Raw genomic sequence first — 17,481 nt, 5'->3', positions numbered from 1 at the left:
CTACAGTGCTCTGGACCATTTCAGGCCAGAGCAGCTGATTTAACAGAGCACTGCAGTGACATGAGGATGGCGCCAGCTCCGGTGGGTGAATGGGAGCTGCGCTGCCCTGGCAGTCCTTCTCACTCACTTGGCCACGAACGGCCAGGTTCTATAGACAGGAAAAGTGGACAGAGGCAAGCACACTGGTAGATGAGGGTGGCCTTTGTATGGGTCGCTACTCTGAGTGCAGTTCCCTGAGCACCGTGCCTCAGGAAAGCCAGACTTCTACCGCAGGACTCAGGGGATATCTTTGCAGCCACACGAGGCTGACACCCTTTCAATCTGGGCTTCTGGGGTCTTCTGGGAATTATTTGCATAATAGAAGGTTTCCCGCCTTAAGTTGAAACTGCAGTTCCATCTTCTGCTAAAAGAGGGCAGCAGAGTGCTTTCTTTGCGCAGAAAACAGACAAGCAATGCAATCATCTTATCTACCGTTTCCATTTTTCTTTTCCCATGCCTTTTAAAATATCAAGAGACACGTCTACAAAAGTGCCATGCATTGGCCGGGAATCGAACCCGGGCCTCCCGCTTGGGAAGCGAGAATTCTACCACTGAACTACCAATGCTTGACAAGCAGCATTACTGCGGTAGAGCGCTTGATTTAACACACCTGCCAGTTCCATGCGAATGGTCACTCGTAAACTCTTGACTTCTGCTGAAAGCCTCATTGAAGGCCTTTGCAGACGTGTGAGACTGGCACCTACTCGGGCTGGGCCTCTATGAGCTGTTTGCATAATCTGAGATTGCCCTGCTTCCAGTCAAGGCGCAGCGGCCCCTTCTACTAAAAGGGATCAGCAGAGTGATCGCTAGTAGCAGAAATAAGGCAAGCAAGGCAATCAAGGCTTGTTTTTTTGTTTGGTCTCTTCCTTTTCACGATGCTTCAAAGTCAACGAAAGGTACATGTGCAAAATGCTCATGCATTGGCCGGGAATCGAACCCGGGCCTCCCGCATGGCAGGCGAGAATTCTACCACTGAACCACCAATGCCTTACATGCTGCACACTGGCGCTACAGTGCTCTGGACCATTGCAGCCCAGAGCAGCTGATTTAACAGAGCACTGCAGTGACATGAGGATGGCGCCAGCTCCGGTGGGTGAATGGGAGCTGCGCTGCCCTGGCAGTCCTTCTCACTCACTTGGCCACGAACGGCTAGGTTCTATAGACAGGAAAAGTGGACAGAGGCAAGCACACTGGTAGATGAGGGTGGCCTTTGTATGGGTCGCTACTCTGAGTGCAGTTCCCTGAGCACCGTGCCTCAGGAAAGCCAGACTTCTACCGCAGGACTCAGGGGATATCTTTGCAGCCACACGAGGCTGACACCCTTTCAATCTGGGCTTCTGGGGTCTTCTGGGAATTATTTGCATAATAGAAGGTTTCCCGCCTTAAGTTGAAACTGCAGTTCCATCTTCTGCTAAAAGAGGGCAGCAGAGTGCTTTCTTTGCGCAGAAAACAGACAAGCAATGCAATCATCTTATCTACCGTTTCCATTTTTCTTTTCCCATGCCTTTTAAAATATCAAGAGACACGTCTACAAAAGTGCCATGCATTGGCTGGGAATCGAACCCGGGCCTCCCGCTTGGGAAGCGAGAATTCTACCACTGAACTACCAATGCTTGACAAGCAGCATTACTGCGGTAGAGCGCTTGATTTAACACACCTGCCAGTTCCATGCGAAAGGTCACTCGTAAACTCTTGACTTCTGCTGAAAGCCTCATTGAAGGCCTTTGCAGACGTGTGAGACTGGCACCTACTCGGGCTGGGCCTCTATGAGCTGTTTGCATAATCTGAGATTGCCCTGCTTCCAGTCAAGGCGCAGCGGCCCCTTCTACTAAAAGGGATCAGCAGAGTGATCGCTAGTAGCAGAAATAAGGCAAGCAAGGCAATCAAGGCTTGTTTTTTTGTTTGGTCTCTTCCTTTTCACGATGCTTCAAAGTCAATGAAAGGTACATGTGCAAAACGCTCATGCATTGGCCGGGAATCGAACCCGGGCCTCCCGCGTGGCAGGCGAGAATTCTACCACTGAACCACCAATGCCTTACATGCTGCACACTGGCGCTACAGTGCTCTGGACCATTACAGCCCAGAGCAGCTGATTTAACAGAGCACTGCAGTGACATGAGGATGGCGCCAGCTCCGGTGGGTGAATGGGAGCTGCGCTGCCCTGGCAGTCCTTCTCACTCACTTGGCCACGAACGGCCAGGTTCTATAGACAGGAAAAGTGGACAGAGGCAAGCACACTGGTAGATGAGGGTGGCCTTTGTATGGGTCGCTACTCTGAGTGCAGTTCCCTGAGCACCGTGCCTCAGGAAAGCCAGACTTCTACCGCAGGACTCAGGGGATATCTTTGCAGCCACACGAGGCTGACACCCTTTCAATTAGGGCTTCTGGGGTCTTCTGGGAATTATTTGCATAATAGAAGGTTTCCCGCCTTAAGTTGAAACTGCAGTTCCATCTTCTGCTAAAAGAGGGCAGCAGATTGCTTTCTTTGCGCAGAAAACAGACAAGCAATGCAATCATCTTATCTACCGTTTCCATTTTTCTTTTCCCATGCCTTTTAAAATATCAAGAGACACGTCTACAAAAGTGCCATGCATTGGCCGGGAATCGAACCCGGGCCTCCCGCTTGGGAAGCGAGAATTCTACCACTGAACTACCAATGCTTGACAAGCAGCATTACTGCGGTAGAGCGCTTGATTTAACACACCTGCCAGTTCCATGCGAATGGTCACTCGTAAACTCTTGACTTCTGCTGAAAGCCTCATTGAAGGCCTTTGCAGACGTGTGAGACTGGCACCTACTCGGGCTGGGCCTCTATGAGTGTTTTGCATAATCTGAGATTGCCCTGCTTCCAGTCAAGGCGCAGCGGCCCCTTCTACTAAAAGGGATCAGCAGAGTGATCGCTAGTAGCAGAAATAAGGCAAGCAAGGCAATCAAGGCTTGTTTTTTTGTTCGGTCTCTTCCTTTTCACGATGCTTCAAAGTCAACGAAAGGTATATGTGCAAAACGCTCATGCATTGGCCGGGAATCGAACCCGGGCCTCCCGCGTGGCAGGCGAGAATTCTATCACTGAACCACCAATGCCTTACATGCTGCACACTGGCGCTACAGTGCTCTGGACCATTGCAGCCCAGAGCAGCTGATTTAACAGAGCACTGCAGTGACATGAGGATGGCGCCAGCTCCGGTGGGTGAATGGGAGCTGCGCTGCCCTGGCAGTCCTTCTCACTCACTTGGCCACGAACGGCCAGGTTCTATAGACAGGAAAAGTGGACAGAGGCAAGCACACTGGTAGATGAGGGTGGCCTTTGTATGGGTCGCTACTCTGAGTGCAGTTCCCTGAGCACCGTGCCTCAGGAAAGCCAGACTTCTACCGCAGGACTCAGGGGATATCTTTGCAGCCACACGAGGCTGACACCCTTTCAATCTGGGCTTCTGGGGTCTTCTGGGAATTATTTGCATAATAGAAGGTTTCCCGCCTTAAGTTGAAACTGCAGTTCCATCTTCTGCTAAAAGAGGGCAGCAGAGTGCTTTCTTTGCGCAGAAAACAGACAAGCAATGCAATCATCTTATCTACCGTTTCCATTTTTCTTTTCCCATGCCTTTTAAAATATCAAGAGACACGTCTACAAAAGTGCCATGCATTGGCCGGGAATCAAACCCGGGCCTCCCGCGTGGCAGGCGAGAATTCTACCACTGAACCACCAATGCCTTACATGCTGCACACTGGCGCTACAGTGCTCTGGACCATTGCAGGCCAGAGCAGCTGATTTAACAGAGCACTGCAGTGACATGAGGATGGCGCCAGCTCCGGTGGGTGAATGGGAGCTGCGCTGCCCTGGCAGTCCTTCTCACTCACTTGGCCACGAACGGCCAGGTTCTATAGACAGGAAAAGTGGACAGAGGCAAGCACACTGGTAGATGAGGGTGGCCTTTGTATGGGTCGCTACTCTGAGTGCAGTTCCCTGAGCACCGTGCCTCAGGAAAGCCAGACTTCTACCGCAGGACTCAGGGGATATCTTTGCAGCCACACAAGGCTGACACCCTTTCAATCTGGGCTTCTGGGGTCTTCTGGGAATTATTTGCATAATAGGTTTCCCGCCTTAAGTTGAAACTGCCGTTCCATCTTCTGCTAAAAGAGGGCAGCAGAGTGCTTTCTTTGCGCAGAAAACAGACAAGCAATGCAATCATCTTATCTACCGTTTCCATTTTTCTTTTCCCATGCCTTTTAAAATATCAAGAGACACGTCTACAAAAGTGCCATGCATTGGCCGGGAATCGAACCCGGGCCTCCCACTTGGGAAGCGAGAATTCTACCACTGAGCTACCAATGCCTGACAAGCAGCATTACTGCGGTAGAGCACTTGATTTAACACACCTGCCAGTTCCATGCGAATGGTCACTCGTAAACTGTTGACTTCTGCTGAAAGCCTCATTGAAGGCCTTTGCAGACGTGTGAGACTGGCACCTACTCGGGCTGGGCCTCTATGAGCTGTTTGCATAATCTGAGATTGCCCTGCTTCCAGTCAAGGCGCAGCGGCCCCTTCTACTAAAAGGGATCAGCAGAGTGATCGCTAGTAGCAGAAATAAGGCAAGCAAGGCAATCAAGGCTTGTTTTTTTGTTCGGTCTCTTCCTTTTCACGATGCTTCAAAGTCAACGAAAGGTACATGTGCAAAACGCTCATGCATTGGCCGGGAATCGAACCCGGGCCTCCCGCGTGGCAGGCGAGAATTCTACCACTGAACCACCAATGCCTTACATGCTGCACACTGGCGCTACAGTGCTCTGGACCATTGCAGCCCAGAGCAGCTGATTTAACAGAGCACTGCAGTGACATGAGGATGGCGCCAGCTCCGGTGGGTGAATGGGAGCTGCGCTGCCCTGGCAGTCCTTCTCACTCACTTGGCCACGAACGGCCAGGTTCTATAGACAGGAAAAGTGGACGGAGGCAAGCACACTGGTAGATGAGGGTGGCCTTTGTATGGGTCGCTACTCTGAGTGCAGTTCCCTGAGCACCGTGCCTCAGGAAAGCCAGACTTCTACTGCAGGACTCAGGGGATATCTTTGCAGCCACACGAGGCTGACACCCTTTCAATCTGGGCTTCTGGGGTCTTCTGGGAATTATTTGCATAATAGAAGGTTTCCCGCCTTAAGTTGAAACTGCAGTTCCATCTTCTGCTAAAAGAGGGCAGCAGAGTGCTTTCTTTGCGCAGAAAACAGACAAGCAATGCAATCATCATATCTACCGTTTCCATTTTTCTTTTCCCATGCCTTTTAAAATATCAAGAGACACGTCTACAAAAGTGCCATGCATTGGCCGGGAATCGAACCCGGGCCTCCCGCTTGGGAAGCGAGAATTCTACCACTGAACTACCAATGCCTGACAAGCAGCATTACTGCGGTAGAGCGCTTGATTTAACACACCTGCCAGTTCCATGCGAATGGTCACTCGTAAACTCTTGACTTCTGCTGAAAGCCTCATTGAAGGCCTTTGCAGACGTGTGAGACTGGCACCTACTCGGGCTGGGCCTCTATGAGCTGTTTGCATAATCTGAGATTGCCCTGCTTCCAGTCAAGGCGCAGCGGCCCCTTCTTCTAAAAGGGATCAGCAGAGTGATCGCTAGTAGCAGAAATAAGGCAAGCAAGGCAATCAAGGCTTGTTTTTTTTGTTTGGTCTCTTCCTTTTCACGATGCTTCAAAGTCAACGAAAGGTACATGTGCAAAACGCTCATGCATTGGCCGGGAATCGAACCCGGGCCTCCCGCGTGGCAGGCGAGAATTCTACCACTGAACCACCAATGCCTTACATGCTGCACACTGGCGCTACAGTGCTCTGGACCATTTCAGCCCAGAGCAGCTGATTTAACAGAGCACTGCAGTGACATGAGGATGGCGCCAGCTCCGGTGGGTGAATGGGAGCTGCGCTGCCCTGGCAGTCCTTCTCACTCACTTGGCCACGAACGGCCAGGTTCTATAGACAGGAAAAGTGGACAGAGGCAAGCACACTGGTAGATGAGGGTGGCCTTTGTATGGGTCGCTACTCTGAGTGCAGTTCCCTGAGCACCGTGCCTCAGGAAAGCCAGACTTCTACCGCAGGACTCAGGGGATATCTTTGCAGCCACACGAGGCTGACACCCTTTCAATCTGGGCTTCTGGGGTCTTCTGGGAATTATTTGCATAATAGAAGGTTTCCCGCCTTAAGTTGAAACTGCAGTTCCATCTTCTGCTAAAAGAGGGCAGCAGAGTGCTTTCTTTGCGCAGAAAACAGACAAGCAATGCAATCATCTTATCTACCGTTTCCATTTTTCTTTTCCCATGCCTTTTAAAATATCAAGAGACACGTCTAAAAAAGTGCCATGCATTGGCCGGGAATCGAACCCGGGCCTCCCGCTTGGGAAGCGAGAATTCTACCACTGAACTACCAATGCTTGACAAGCAGCATTACTGCGGTAGAGCGCTTGATTTAACACACCTGCCAGTTCCATGCGAATGGTCACTCGTAAACTCTTGACTTCTGCTGAAAGCCTCATTGAAGGCCTTTGCAGACGTGTGAGACTGGCACCTACTCGGGCTGGGCCTCTATGAGCTGTTTGCATAATCTGAGATTGCCCTGCTTCCAGTCAAGGCGCAGCGGCCCCTTCTACTAAAAGGGATCAGCAGAGTGATCGCTAGTAGCAGAAATAAGGCAAGCAAGGCAATCAAGGCTTGTTTTTTTGTTTGGTCTCTTCCTTTTCACAATGCTTCAAAGTCAACGAAAGGTACATGTGCAAAACACTCATGCATTGGCCGGGAATCGAACCCGGGCCTCCCGCGTGGCAGGCGAGAATTCTACCACTGAACCACCAATGCCTTACATGCTGCACACTGGCGCTACAGTGCTCTGGACCATTGCAGCCCAGAGCAGCTGATTTAACAGAGCACTGCAGTGACATGAGGATGGCGCCAGCTCCGGTGGGTGAATGGGAGCTGCGCTGCCCTGGCAGTCCTTCTCACTCACTTGGCCACGAACGGCCAGGTTCTATAGACAGGAAAAGTGGACAGAGGCAAGCACACTGGTAGATGAGGGTGGCCTTTGTATGGGTCGCTACTCTGAGTGCAGTTCCCTGAGCACCGTGCCTCAGGAAAGCCAGACTTCTACCGCAGGACTCAGGGGATATCTTTGCAGCCACACGAGGCTGACACCCTTTCAATCTGGGCTTCTGGGGTCTTCTGGGAATTATTTGCATAATAGAAGGTTTCCCGCCTTAAGTTGAAACTGCAGTTCCATCTTCTGCTAAAAGAGGGCAGCAGAGTGCTTTCTTTGCGCAGAAAACAGACAAGCAATGCAATCATCTTATCTACCGTTTCCATTTTTCTTTTCCCATGCCTTTTAAAATATCAAGAGACACGTCTACAAAAGTGCCATGCATTGGCCGAGAATCGAACCAGGGCCTCCCGCTTGGGAAGCGAGAATTCTACCACTGAACTACCAATGCTTGACAAGCAGCATTACTGCGGTAGAGCACTTGATTTAACACACCTGCCAGTTCCATGCGAATGGTCACTCGTAAACTCTTGACTTCTGCTGAAAGCCTCATTGAAGGCCTTTGCAGACGTGTGAGACTGGCACCTACTCGGGCTGGGCCTCTATGAGCTGTTTGCATAATCTGAGATTGCCCTGCTTCCAGTCAAGGCGCAGCGGCCCCTTCTACTAAAAGGGATCAGCAGAGTGATCGCTAGTAGCAGAAATAAGGCAAGCAAGGCTTGTTTTTTTGTTTGGTCTCTTCCTTTTCACGATGCTTCAAAGTCAACGAAAGGTACATGTGCAAAACGCTCATGCATTGGCCGGGAATCGAACCCGGGCCTCCCGCGTGGCAGGCGAGAATTCTACCACTGAACCACCAATGCCTTACATGCTGTACACTGGCGCTACAGTGCTCTGGACCATTGCAGCCCAGAGCAGCTGATTTAACAGAGCACTGTAGTGACATGAGGATGGCGCCAGCTCCGGTGGGTGAATGGGAGCTGCGCTGCCCTGGCAGTCCTTCTCACTCACTTGGCCACGAACAGCCACGAACGGCCAGGTTCCATAGACAGGAAAAGTGGACAGAGGCAAGCACACTGGTAGATGAGGGTGGCCTTTGTATGGGTCGCTACTCTGAGTGCAGTTCCCTGAGCACCGTGCCTCAGGAAAGCCAGACTTCTACCGCAGGACTCAGGGGATATCTTTGCAGCCACACGAGGCTGACACCCTTTCAATCTGGGCTTCTGGGGTCTTCTGGGAATTATTTGCATAATAGAAGGTTTCCCGCCTTAAGTTGAAACTGCAGTTCCATATTCTGCTAAAAGAGGGCAGCAGAGTGCTTTCTTTGCGCAGAAAACAGACAAGAAATGCAATCATCTTATCTACCGTTTCCATTTTTCTTTTCCCATGCCTTTTAAAATATCAAGAGACACGTCTACAAAAGTGCCATGCATTGGCCGGGAATCGAACCCGGGCCTCCCGCTTGGGAAGCGAGAATTCTACCACTGAACTACCAATGCCTGACAAGCATCATTACTGCGGTAGCGCGCTTGATTTAACACACCTGCCAGTTCCATGCGAATGATCACTCGTAAACTCTTGACTTCTGCTGAAAGCCTCATTGAAGGCCTTTGCAGACGTGTGAGACTGGCACCTACTCGGGCTGGGCCTCTATGAGCGTTTTGCATAATCTGAGATTGCCCTGCTTCCAGTCAAGGCGCAGCGGCCCCTTCTACTAAAAGGGATCAGCAGAGTGATCGCTAGTAGCAGAAATAAGGCAAGCAAGGCTTGTTTTTTTGTTTGGTCTCTTCCTTTTCACGATGCTTCAAAGTCAACGAAAGGTACATGTGCAAAACGCTCATGCATTGGCCGGGAATCGAACCCAGGCCTCCCGCGTGGCAGGCGAGAATTCTACCACTGAACCACCAATGCCTTACATGCTGCACACTGGCGCTACAGTGCTCTGGACCATTGCAGCCCAGAGCAGCTGATTTAACAGAGCACTGCAGTGACATGAGGATGGCGCCAGCTCCGGTGGGTGAATGGGAGCTGCGCTGCCCTGGCAGTCCTTCTCACTCACTTGCCCACGAACGGCCAGGTTCTATAGACAGGAAAAGTGGACAGAGGCAAGCACACTGGTAGATGAGGGTGGCCTTTGTATGGGTCGCTACTCTGAGTGCAGTTCCCTGAGCACCGTGCCTCAGGAAAGCCAGACTTCTACTGCAGGACTCAGGGGATATCTTTGCAGCCACACGAGGCTGACACCCTTTCAATCTGGGCTTCTGGGGTCTTCTGGGAATTATTTGCATAATAGAAGGTTTCCCGCCTTAAGTTGAAACTGCAGTTCCATCTTCTGCTAAAAGAGGGCAGCAGAGTGCTTTCTTTGCGCAGAAAACAGACAAGCAATGCAATCATCTTATCTACCGTTTCCATTTTTCTTTTCCCATGCCTTTTAAAATATCAAGAGACACGTCTACAAAAGTGCCATGCATTGGCCGGGAATCGAACCGGGGCCTCCCGCGTGGCAGGCGAGAATTCTACCACTGAACCACCAATGCCTTACATGCTGCACACTGGCGCTACAGTGCTCTGCACCATTGCAGCCCAGAGCAGCTGATTTAACAGAGCACTGCAGTGACATGAGGATGGCGCCAGCTCCGGTGGGTGAATGGGAGCTGCGCTGCCCTGGCAGTCCTTCTCACTCACTTGGCCACGAACGGCCAGGTTCTATAGACAGGAAAAGTGGACAGAGGCAAGCACACTGGTAGATGAGGGTGGCCCTTGTATGGGTCGCTACTCTGAGTGCAGTTCCCTGAGCACCGTGCCTCAGGAAAGCCAGACTTCTACCGCAGGACTCAGGGGATATCTTTGCAGCCACACGAGGCTGACACCCTTTCAATCTGGGCTTCTGGGGTCTTCTGGGAATTATTTGCATAATAGGTTTCCCGCCTTAAGTTGAAACTGCCGTTCCATCTTCTGCTAAAAGAGGGCAGCAGAGTGCTTTCTTTGCGCAGAAAACAGACAAGCAATGCAATCATCTTATCTACCGTTTCCATTTTTCTTTTCCCATGCCTTTTAAAATATCAAGAGACACGTCTACAAAAGTGCCATGCATTGGCCAGGAATCGAACCCGGGCCTCCCGCGTGGCAGGCAAGAATTCTACCACTGAACCACCAATGCCTTACATGCTGCACACTGGCGCTACAGTGCTCTGGACCATTGCAGCCCAGAGCAGCTGATTTAACAGAGCACTGCAGTGACATGAGGATGGCGCCAGCTCCGGTGGGTGAATGGGAGCTGCGCTGCCCTGGCAGTCCTTCTCACTCACTGGCCACGAACGGCCACGAACGGCCAGGTTCTATAGACAGGAAAAGTGGACAGAGGCAAGCACACTGGTAGATGAGGGTGGCCTTTGTATGGGTCGCTACTCTGAGTGCAGTTCCCTGAGCACCGTGCCTCAGGAAAGCCAGACTTCTACCGCAGGACTCAGGGGATATCTTTGCAGCCACACGAGGCTGACACCCTTTCAATCTGGGCTTCTGGGGTCTTCTGGGAATTATTTGCATAATAGGTTTCCCGCCTTAAGTTGAAACTGCCGTTCCATCTTCTGCTAAAAGAGGGCAGCAGAGTGCTTTCTTTGCGCAGAAAACAGACAAGCAATGCAATCATCATATCTACCGTTTCCATTTTTCTTTTCCCATGCCTTTTAAAATATCAAGAGACACGTCTACAAAAGTGCCATGCATTGGCCGGGAATCGAACCCGGGCCTCCCGCTTGGGAAGCGAGAATTCTACCACTGAACTACCAATGCCTGACAAGCAGCATTACTGCGGTAGAGCGCTTGATTTAACACACCTGCCAGTTCCATGCGAATGGTCACTCGTAAACTCTTGACTTCTGCTGAAAGCCTCATTGAAGGCCTTTGCAGACGTGTGAGACTGGCACCTACTCGGGCTGGGCCTCTATGAGCTGTTTGCATAATCTGAGATTGCCCTGCTTCCAGTCAAGGCGCAGCGGCCCCTTCTTCTAAAAGGGATCAGCAGAGTGATCGCTAGTAGCAGAAATAAGGCAAGCAAGGCTTGTTTTTTTGTTTGGTCTCTTCCTTTTCACGATGCTTCAAAGTCAACGAAAGGTACATGTGCAAAATGCTCATGCATTGGCCGGGAATCGAACCCAGGCCTCCCGCGTGGCAGGCGAGAATTCTACCACTGAACCACCAATGCCTTACATGCTGCACACTGGCGCTACAGTGCTCTGGACCATTGCAGCCCAGAGCAGCTGATTTAACAGAGCACTGCAGTGACATGAGGATGGCGCCAGCTCCGGTGGGTGAATGGGAGCTGCGCTGCCCTGGCAGTCCTTCTCACTCACTTGGCCACGAACGGCCAGGTTCTATAGACAGGAAAAGTGGACAGAGGCAAGCACACTGGTAGATGAGGGTGGCCTTTGTATGGGTCGCTACTCTGAGTGCAGTTCCCTGAGCACCGTGCCTCAGGAAAGCCAGACTTCTACTGCAGGACTCAGGGGATATCTTTGCAGCCACACGAGGCTGACACCCTTTCAATCTGGGCTTCTGGGGTCTTCTGGGAATTATTTGCATAATAGAAGGTTTCCCGCCTTAAGTTGAAACTGCAGTTCCATCTTCTGCTAAAAGAGGGCAGCAGAGTGCTTTCTTTGCGCAGAAAACAGACAAGCAATGCAATCATCTTATCTACCGTTTCCATTTTTCTTTTCCCATGCCTTTTAAAATATCAAGAGACACGTCTACAAAAGTGCCATGCATTGGCCGGGAATCGAACCGGGGCCTCCCGCGTGGCAGGCGAGAATTCTACCACTGAACCACCAATGCCTTACATGCTGCACACTGGCGCTACAGTGCTCTGGACCATTGCAGCCCAGAGCAGCTGATTTAACAGAGCACTGCAGTGACATGAGGATGGCGCCAGCTCCGGTGGGTGAATGGGAGCTGCGCTGCCCTGGCAGTCCTTCTCACTCACTGGCCACGAACGGCCACGAACGGCCAGGTTCTATAGACAGGAAAAGTGGACAGAGGCAAGCACACTGGTAGATGAGGGTGGCCTTTGTATGGGTCGCTACTCTGAGTGCAGTTCCCTGAGCACCGTGCCTCAGGAAAGCCAGACTTCTACCGCAGGACTCAGGGGATATCTTTGCAGCCACACGAGGCTGACACCCTTTCAATCTGGGCTTCTGGGGTCTTCTGGGAATTATTTGCATAATAGGTTTCCCGCCTTAAGTTGAAACTGCCGTTCCATCTTCTGCTAAAAGAGGGCAGCAGAGTGCTTTCTTTGCGCAGAAAACAGACAAGCAATGCAATCATCTTATCTACCGTTTCCATTTTTCTTTTCCCATGCCTTTTAAAATATCAAGAGACACGTCTACAAAAGTGCCATGCATTGGCCGGGAATCGAACCCGGGCCTCCCGCGTGGCAGGCAAGAATTCTACCACTGAACCACCAATGCCTTACATGCTGCACACTGGCGCTACAGTGCTCTGGACCATTGCAGCCCAGAGCAGCTGATTTAACAGAGCACTGCAGTGACATGAGGATGGCGCCAGCTCCGGTGGGTGAATGGGAGCTGCGCTGCCCTGGCAGTCCTTCTCACTCACTTGGCCACGAACGGCCACGAACGGCCAGGTTCTATAGACAGGAAAAGTGGACAGAGGCAAGCACACTGGTAGATGAGGGTGGCCTTTGTATGGGTCGCTACTCTGAGTGCAGTTCCCTGAGCACCGTGCCTCAGGAAAGCCAGACTTCTACCGCAGGACTCAGGGGATATCTTTGCAGCCACACGAGGCTGACACCCTTTCAATCTGGGCTTCTGGGGTCTTCTGGGAATTATTTGCATAATAGGTTTCCCGCCTTAAGTTGAAACTGCCGTTCCATCTTCTGCTAAAAGAGGGCAGCAGAGTGCTTTCTTTGCGCAGAAAACAGACAAGCAATGCAATCATCTTATCTACCGTTTCCATTTTTCTTTTCCCATGCCTTTTAAAATATCAAGAGACACGTCTACAAAAGTGCCATGCATTGGCCGGGAATCGAACCCGGGCCTCCCGCGTGGCAGGCAAGAATTCTACCACTGAACCACCAATGCCTTACATGCTGCACACTGGCGCTACAGTGCTCTGGACCATTACAGCCCAGAGCAGCTGATTTAACAGAGCACTGCAGTGACATGAGGATGGCGCCAGCTCCGGTGGGTGAATGGGAGCTGCGCTGCCCTGGCAGTCCTTCTCACTCACTTGGCCACGAACGGCCACGAACGGCCAGGTTCTATAGACAGGAAAAGTGGACAGAGGCAAGCACACTGGTAGATGAGGGTGGCCTTTGTATGGGTCGCTACTCTGAGTGCAGTTCCCTGAGCACCGTGCCTCAGGAAAGCCAGACTTCTACCGCAGGACTCAGGGGATATCTTTGCAGCCACACGAGGCTGACACCCTTTCAATCTGGGCTTCTGGGGTCTTCTGGGAATTATTTGCATAATAGGTTTCCCGCCTTAAGTTGAAACTGCCGTTCCATCTTCTGCTAAAAGAGGGCAGCAGAGTGCTTTCTTTGCGCAGAAAACAGACAAGCAATGCAATCATCATATCTACCGTTTCCATTTTTCTTTTCCCATGCCTTTTAAAATATCAAGAGACACGTCTACAAAAGTGCCATGCATTGGCCGGGAATCGAACCCGGGCCTCCCGCTTGGGAAGCGAGAATTCTACCACTGAACTACCAATGCCTGACAAGCAGCATTACTGCGGTAGAGCGCTTGATTTAACACACCTGCCAGTTCCATGCGAATGGTCACTCGTAAACTCTTGACTTCTGCTGAAAGCCTCATTGAAGGCCTTTGCAGACGTGTGAGACTGGCACCTACTCGGGCTGGGCCTCTATGAGCTGTTTGCATAATCTGAGATTGCCCTGCTTCCAGTCAAGGCGCAGCGGCCCCTTCTTCTAAAAGGGATCAGCAGAGTGATCGCTAGTAGCAGAAATAAGGCAAGCAAGGCAATCAAGGCTTGTTTTTTTGTTTGGTCTCTTCCTTTTCACGATGCTTCAAAGTCAACGAAAGGTACATGTGCAAAACGCTCATGCATTGGCCGGGAATCAAACCCGGGCCTCCCGCGCGGCAGGCGAGAATTCTACCACTGAACCACCAATGCCTTACATGCTGCACACTGGCGCTACAGTGCTCTGGACCATTGCAGCCCAGAGCAGCTGATTTAACAGAGCACTGCAGTGACATGAGGATGGCGCCAGCTCCGGTGGGTGAATGGGAGCTGCGCTGCCCTGGCAGTCCTTCTCACTCACTTGGCCACGAACGGCCACGAACGGCCAGGTTCTATAGACAGGAAAAGTGGACAGAGGCAAGCACACTGGTAGATGAGGGTGGCCTTTGTATGGGTCGCTACTCTGAGTGCAGTTCCCTGAGCACCGTGCCTCAGGAAAGCCAGACTTCTACCGCAGGACTCAGGGGATATCTTTGCAGCCACACGAGGCTGACACCCTTTCAATCTGGGCTTCTGGGGTCTTCTGGGAATTATTTGCATAATAGGTTTCCCGCCTTAAGTTGAAACTGCCGTTCCATCTTCTGCTAAAAGAGGGCAGCAGAGTGCTTTCTTTGCGCAGAAAACAGACAAGCAATGCAATCATCATATCTACCGTTTCCATTTTTCTTTTCCCATGCCTTTTAAAATATCAAGAGACACGTCTACAAAAGTGCCATGCATTGGCCGGGAATCGAACCCGGGCCTCCCGCTTGGGAAGCGAGAATTCTACCACTGAACTACCAATGCCTGACAAGCAGCATTACTGCGGTAGAGCGCTTGATTTAACACACCTGCCAGTTCCATGCGAATGGTCACTCGTAAACTCTTGACTTCTGCTGAAAGCCTCATTGAAGGCCTTTGCAGACGTGTGAGACTGGCACCTACTCGGGCTGGGCCTCTATGAGCTGTTTGCATAATCTGAGATTGCCCTGCTTCCAGTCAAGGCGCAGCGGCCCCTTCTTCTAAAAGGGATCAGCAGAGTGATCGCTAGTAGCAGAAATAAGGCAAGCAAGGCAATCAAGGCTTGTTTTTTTGTTTGGTCTCTTCCTTTTCACGATGCTTCAAAGTCAACGAAAGGTACATGTGCAAAACGCTCATGCATTGGCCGGGAATCAAACCCGGGCCTCCCGCGCGGCAGGCGAGAATTCTACCACTGAACCACCAATGCCTTACATGCTGCACACTGGCGCTACAGTGCTCTGGACCATTGCAGCCCAGAGCAGCTGATTTAACAGAGCACTGCAGTGACATGAGGATGGCGCCAGCTCCGGTGGGTGAATGGGAGCTGCGCTGCCCTGGCAGTCCTTCTCACTCACTTGGCCACGAACGGCCACGAACGGCCAGGTTCTATAGACAGGAAAAGTGGACAGAGGCAAGCACACTGGTAGATGAGGGTGGCCTTTGTATGGGTCGCTACTCTGAGTGCAGTTCCCTGAGCACCGTGCCTCAGGAAAGCCAGACTTCTACCGCAGGACTCAGGGGATATCTTTGCAGCCACACGAGGCTGACACCCTTTCAATCTGGGCTTCTGGGGTCTTCTGGGAATTATTTGCATAATAGGTTTCCCGCCTTAAGTTGAAACTGCCGTTCCATCTTCTGCTAAAAGAGGGCAGCAGAGTGCTTTCTTTGCGCAGAAAACAGACAAGCAATGCAATCATCATATCTACCGTTTCCATTTTTCTTTTCCCATGCCTTTTAAAATATCAAGAGACACGTCTACAAAAGTGCCATGCATTGGCCGGGAATCGAACCCGGGCCTCCCGCTTGGGAAGCGAGAATTCTACCACTGAACTACCAATGCCTGACAAGCAGCATTACTGCGGTAGAGCGCTTGATTTAACACACCTGCCAGTTCCATGCGAATGGTCACTCGTAAACTCTTGACTTCTGCTGAAAGCCTCATTGAAGGCCTTTGCAGACGTGTGAGACTGGCACCTACTCGGGCTGGGCCTCTATGAGCTGTTTGCATAATCTGAGATTGCCCTGCTTCCAGTCAAGGCGCAGCGGCCCCTTCTTCTAAAAGGGATCAGCAGAGTGATCGCTAGTAGCAGAAATAAGGCAAGCAAGGCAATCAAGGCTTGTTTTTTTGTTTGGTCTCTTCCTTTTCACGATGCTTCAAAGTCAACGAAAGGTACATGTGCAAAACGCTCATGCATTGGCCGGGAATCAAACCCGGGCCTCCCGCGCGGCAGGCGAGAATTCTACCACTGAACCACCAATGCCTTACATGCTGCACACTGGCGCTACAGTGCTCTGGACCATTGCAGCCCAGAGCAGCTGATTTAACAGAGCACTGCAGTGACATGAGGATGGCGCCAGCTCCGGTGGGTGAATGGGAGCTGCGCTGCCCTGGCAGTCCTTCTCACTCACTTGGCCACGAACGGCCACGAACGGCCAGGTTCTATAGACAGGAAAAGTGGACAGAGGCAAGCACACTGGTAGATGAGGGTGGCCTTTGTATGGGTCGCTACTCTGAGTGCAGTTCCCTGAGCACCGTGCCTCAGGAAAGCCAGACTTCTACCGCAGGACTCAGGGGATATCTTTGCAGCCACACGAGGCTGACACCCTTTCAATCTGGGCTTCTGGGGTCTTCTGGGAATTATTTGCATAATAGAAGGTTTCCCGCCTTAAGTTGAAACTGCAGTTCCATCTTCTGCTAAAAGAGGGCAGCAGAGTGCTTTCTTTGCGCAGAAAACAGACAAGCAATGCAATCATCTTATCTACCGTTTCCATTTTTCTTTTCCCATGCCTTTTAAAATATCAAGAGACACGTCTAAAAAAGTGCCATGCATTGGCCGGGAATCGAACCCGGGCCTCCCGCTTGGGAAGCGAGAATTCTACCACTGAACTACCAATGCTTGACAAGCAGCATTACTGCGGTAGAGCGCTTGATTTAACACACCTGCCAGTTCCATGCTAATGGTCACTCGTAAACTCTTGACTTCTGCTGAAAGCCTCATTGAAGGCCTTTGCAGACGTGTGAGACTGGCACCTACTCGGGCTGGGCCTCTATGAGCTGTTTGCATAATCTGAGATTGCCCTGCTTCCAGTCAAGGCGCAGCGGCCCCTTCTACTAAAAGGGATCAGCAGAGTGATCGCTAGTAGCAGAAATAAGGCAAGCAAGGCAATCAAGGCTTGTTTTTTTGTTTGGGCTCTTCCTTTTCACGATGCTTCAAAGTCAACGAAAGGTACATGTGCAAAATGCTCATGCATTGGCCGGGAATCGAACCCGGACCTCCCGCGTGGCAGGCGAGAATTCTACCACTGAACCACCAATGCCTTACATGCTGCACACTGGCGCTACAGTGCTCTTGACCATTGCAGCCCAGAGCAGCTGATTTAACAGAGCACTGCAGTGACATGAGGATGGCGCCAGCTCCGGTGGG

At 51.4% G+C, this 17,481-nt stretch overlaps 16 non-coding genes across 16 annotated transcripts; all 16 read right to left on the bottom strand.

Moving 5' to 3' along the window:
* Positions 1–534: 534 nt before the first annotated feature.
* On the bottom strand, positions 535–605 carry TRNAG-CCC (transfer RNA glycine (anticodon CCC)). The gene has a single exon. It is a non-coding gene; the product is annotated as a tRNA-Gly (tRNA).
* Positions 606–955: 350 nt separating this feature from the next.
* Positions 956–1,026, bottom strand: TRNAG-GCC (transfer RNA glycine (anticodon GCC)). The gene has a single exon. It is a non-coding gene; the product is annotated as a tRNA-Gly (tRNA).
* A 976-nt stretch (positions 1,027–2,002) lies between these two features.
* Positions 2,003–2,073, bottom strand: TRNAG-GCC (transfer RNA glycine (anticodon GCC)). The gene has a single exon. It is a non-coding gene; the product is annotated as a tRNA-Gly (tRNA).
* A 555-nt stretch (positions 2,074–2,628) lies between these two features.
* Positions 2,629–2,699, bottom strand: TRNAG-CCC (transfer RNA glycine (anticodon CCC)). The gene has a single exon. It is a non-coding gene; the product is annotated as a tRNA-Gly (tRNA).
* A 2,020-nt stretch (positions 2,700–4,719) lies between these two features.
* Positions 4,720–4,790, bottom strand: TRNAG-GCC (transfer RNA glycine (anticodon GCC)). Its single transcript has one exon. It is a non-coding gene; the product is annotated as a tRNA-Gly (tRNA).
* A 555-nt stretch (positions 4,791–5,345) lies between these two features.
* Positions 5,346–5,416, bottom strand: TRNAG-CCC (transfer RNA glycine (anticodon CCC)). The gene has a single exon. It is a non-coding gene; the product is annotated as a tRNA-Gly (tRNA).
* A 351-nt stretch (positions 5,417–5,767) lies between these two features.
* On the bottom strand, positions 5,768–5,838 carry TRNAG-GCC (transfer RNA glycine (anticodon GCC)). Its single transcript has one exon. It is a non-coding gene; the product is annotated as a tRNA-Gly (tRNA).
* Positions 5,839–6,393: 555 nt separating this feature from the next.
* TRNAG-CCC (transfer RNA glycine (anticodon CCC)) lies at positions 6,394–6,464 on the bottom strand. The gene has a single exon. It is a non-coding gene; the product is annotated as a tRNA-Gly (tRNA).
* A 350-nt stretch (positions 6,465–6,814) lies between these two features.
* On the bottom strand, positions 6,815–6,885 carry TRNAG-GCC (transfer RNA glycine (anticodon GCC)). Its single transcript has one exon. It is a non-coding gene; the product is annotated as a tRNA-Gly (tRNA).
* Positions 6,886–7,852: 967 nt separating this feature from the next.
* TRNAG-GCC (transfer RNA glycine (anticodon GCC)) lies at positions 7,853–7,923 on the bottom strand. The gene has a single exon. It is a non-coding gene; the product is annotated as a tRNA-Gly (tRNA).
* Positions 7,924–8,488: 565 nt separating this feature from the next.
* TRNAG-CCC (transfer RNA glycine (anticodon CCC)) lies at positions 8,489–8,559 on the bottom strand. The gene has a single exon. It is a non-coding gene; the product is annotated as a tRNA-Gly (tRNA).
* Positions 8,560–10,781: 2,222 nt separating this feature from the next.
* On the bottom strand, positions 10,782–10,852 carry TRNAG-CCC (transfer RNA glycine (anticodon CCC)). The gene has a single exon. It is a non-coding gene; the product is annotated as a tRNA-Gly (tRNA).
* Positions 10,853–13,717: 2,865 nt separating this feature from the next.
* TRNAG-CCC (transfer RNA glycine (anticodon CCC)) lies at positions 13,718–13,788 on the bottom strand. The gene has a single exon. It is a non-coding gene; the product is annotated as a tRNA-Gly (tRNA).
* A 983-nt stretch (positions 13,789–14,771) lies between these two features.
* Positions 14,772–14,842, bottom strand: TRNAG-CCC (transfer RNA glycine (anticodon CCC)). Its single transcript has one exon. It is a non-coding gene; the product is annotated as a tRNA-Gly (tRNA).
* A 983-nt stretch (positions 14,843–15,825) lies between these two features.
* Positions 15,826–15,896, bottom strand: TRNAG-CCC (transfer RNA glycine (anticodon CCC)). Its single transcript has one exon. It is a non-coding gene; the product is annotated as a tRNA-Gly (tRNA).
* Positions 15,897–16,882: 986 nt separating this feature from the next.
* Positions 16,883–16,953, bottom strand: TRNAG-CCC (transfer RNA glycine (anticodon CCC)). The gene has a single exon. It is a non-coding gene; the product is annotated as a tRNA-Gly (tRNA).
* Between the last annotated feature and the right edge of the window lie 528 nt (positions 16,954–17,481).

Source organism: Ambystoma mexicanum, unplaced genomic scaffold, assembly GCF_040938575.1.
Source record: "Ambystoma mexicanum isolate Mex_15411 unplaced genomic scaffold, UKY_AmexF1_1 Mex_scaf52, whole genome shotgun sequence".
Taxonomy (NCBI): domain Eukaryota; kingdom Metazoa; phylum Chordata; class Amphibia; order Caudata; family Ambystomatidae; genus Ambystoma; species Ambystoma mexicanum.
This window is presented reverse-complemented; position numbering and strand designations above follow the sequence as displayed.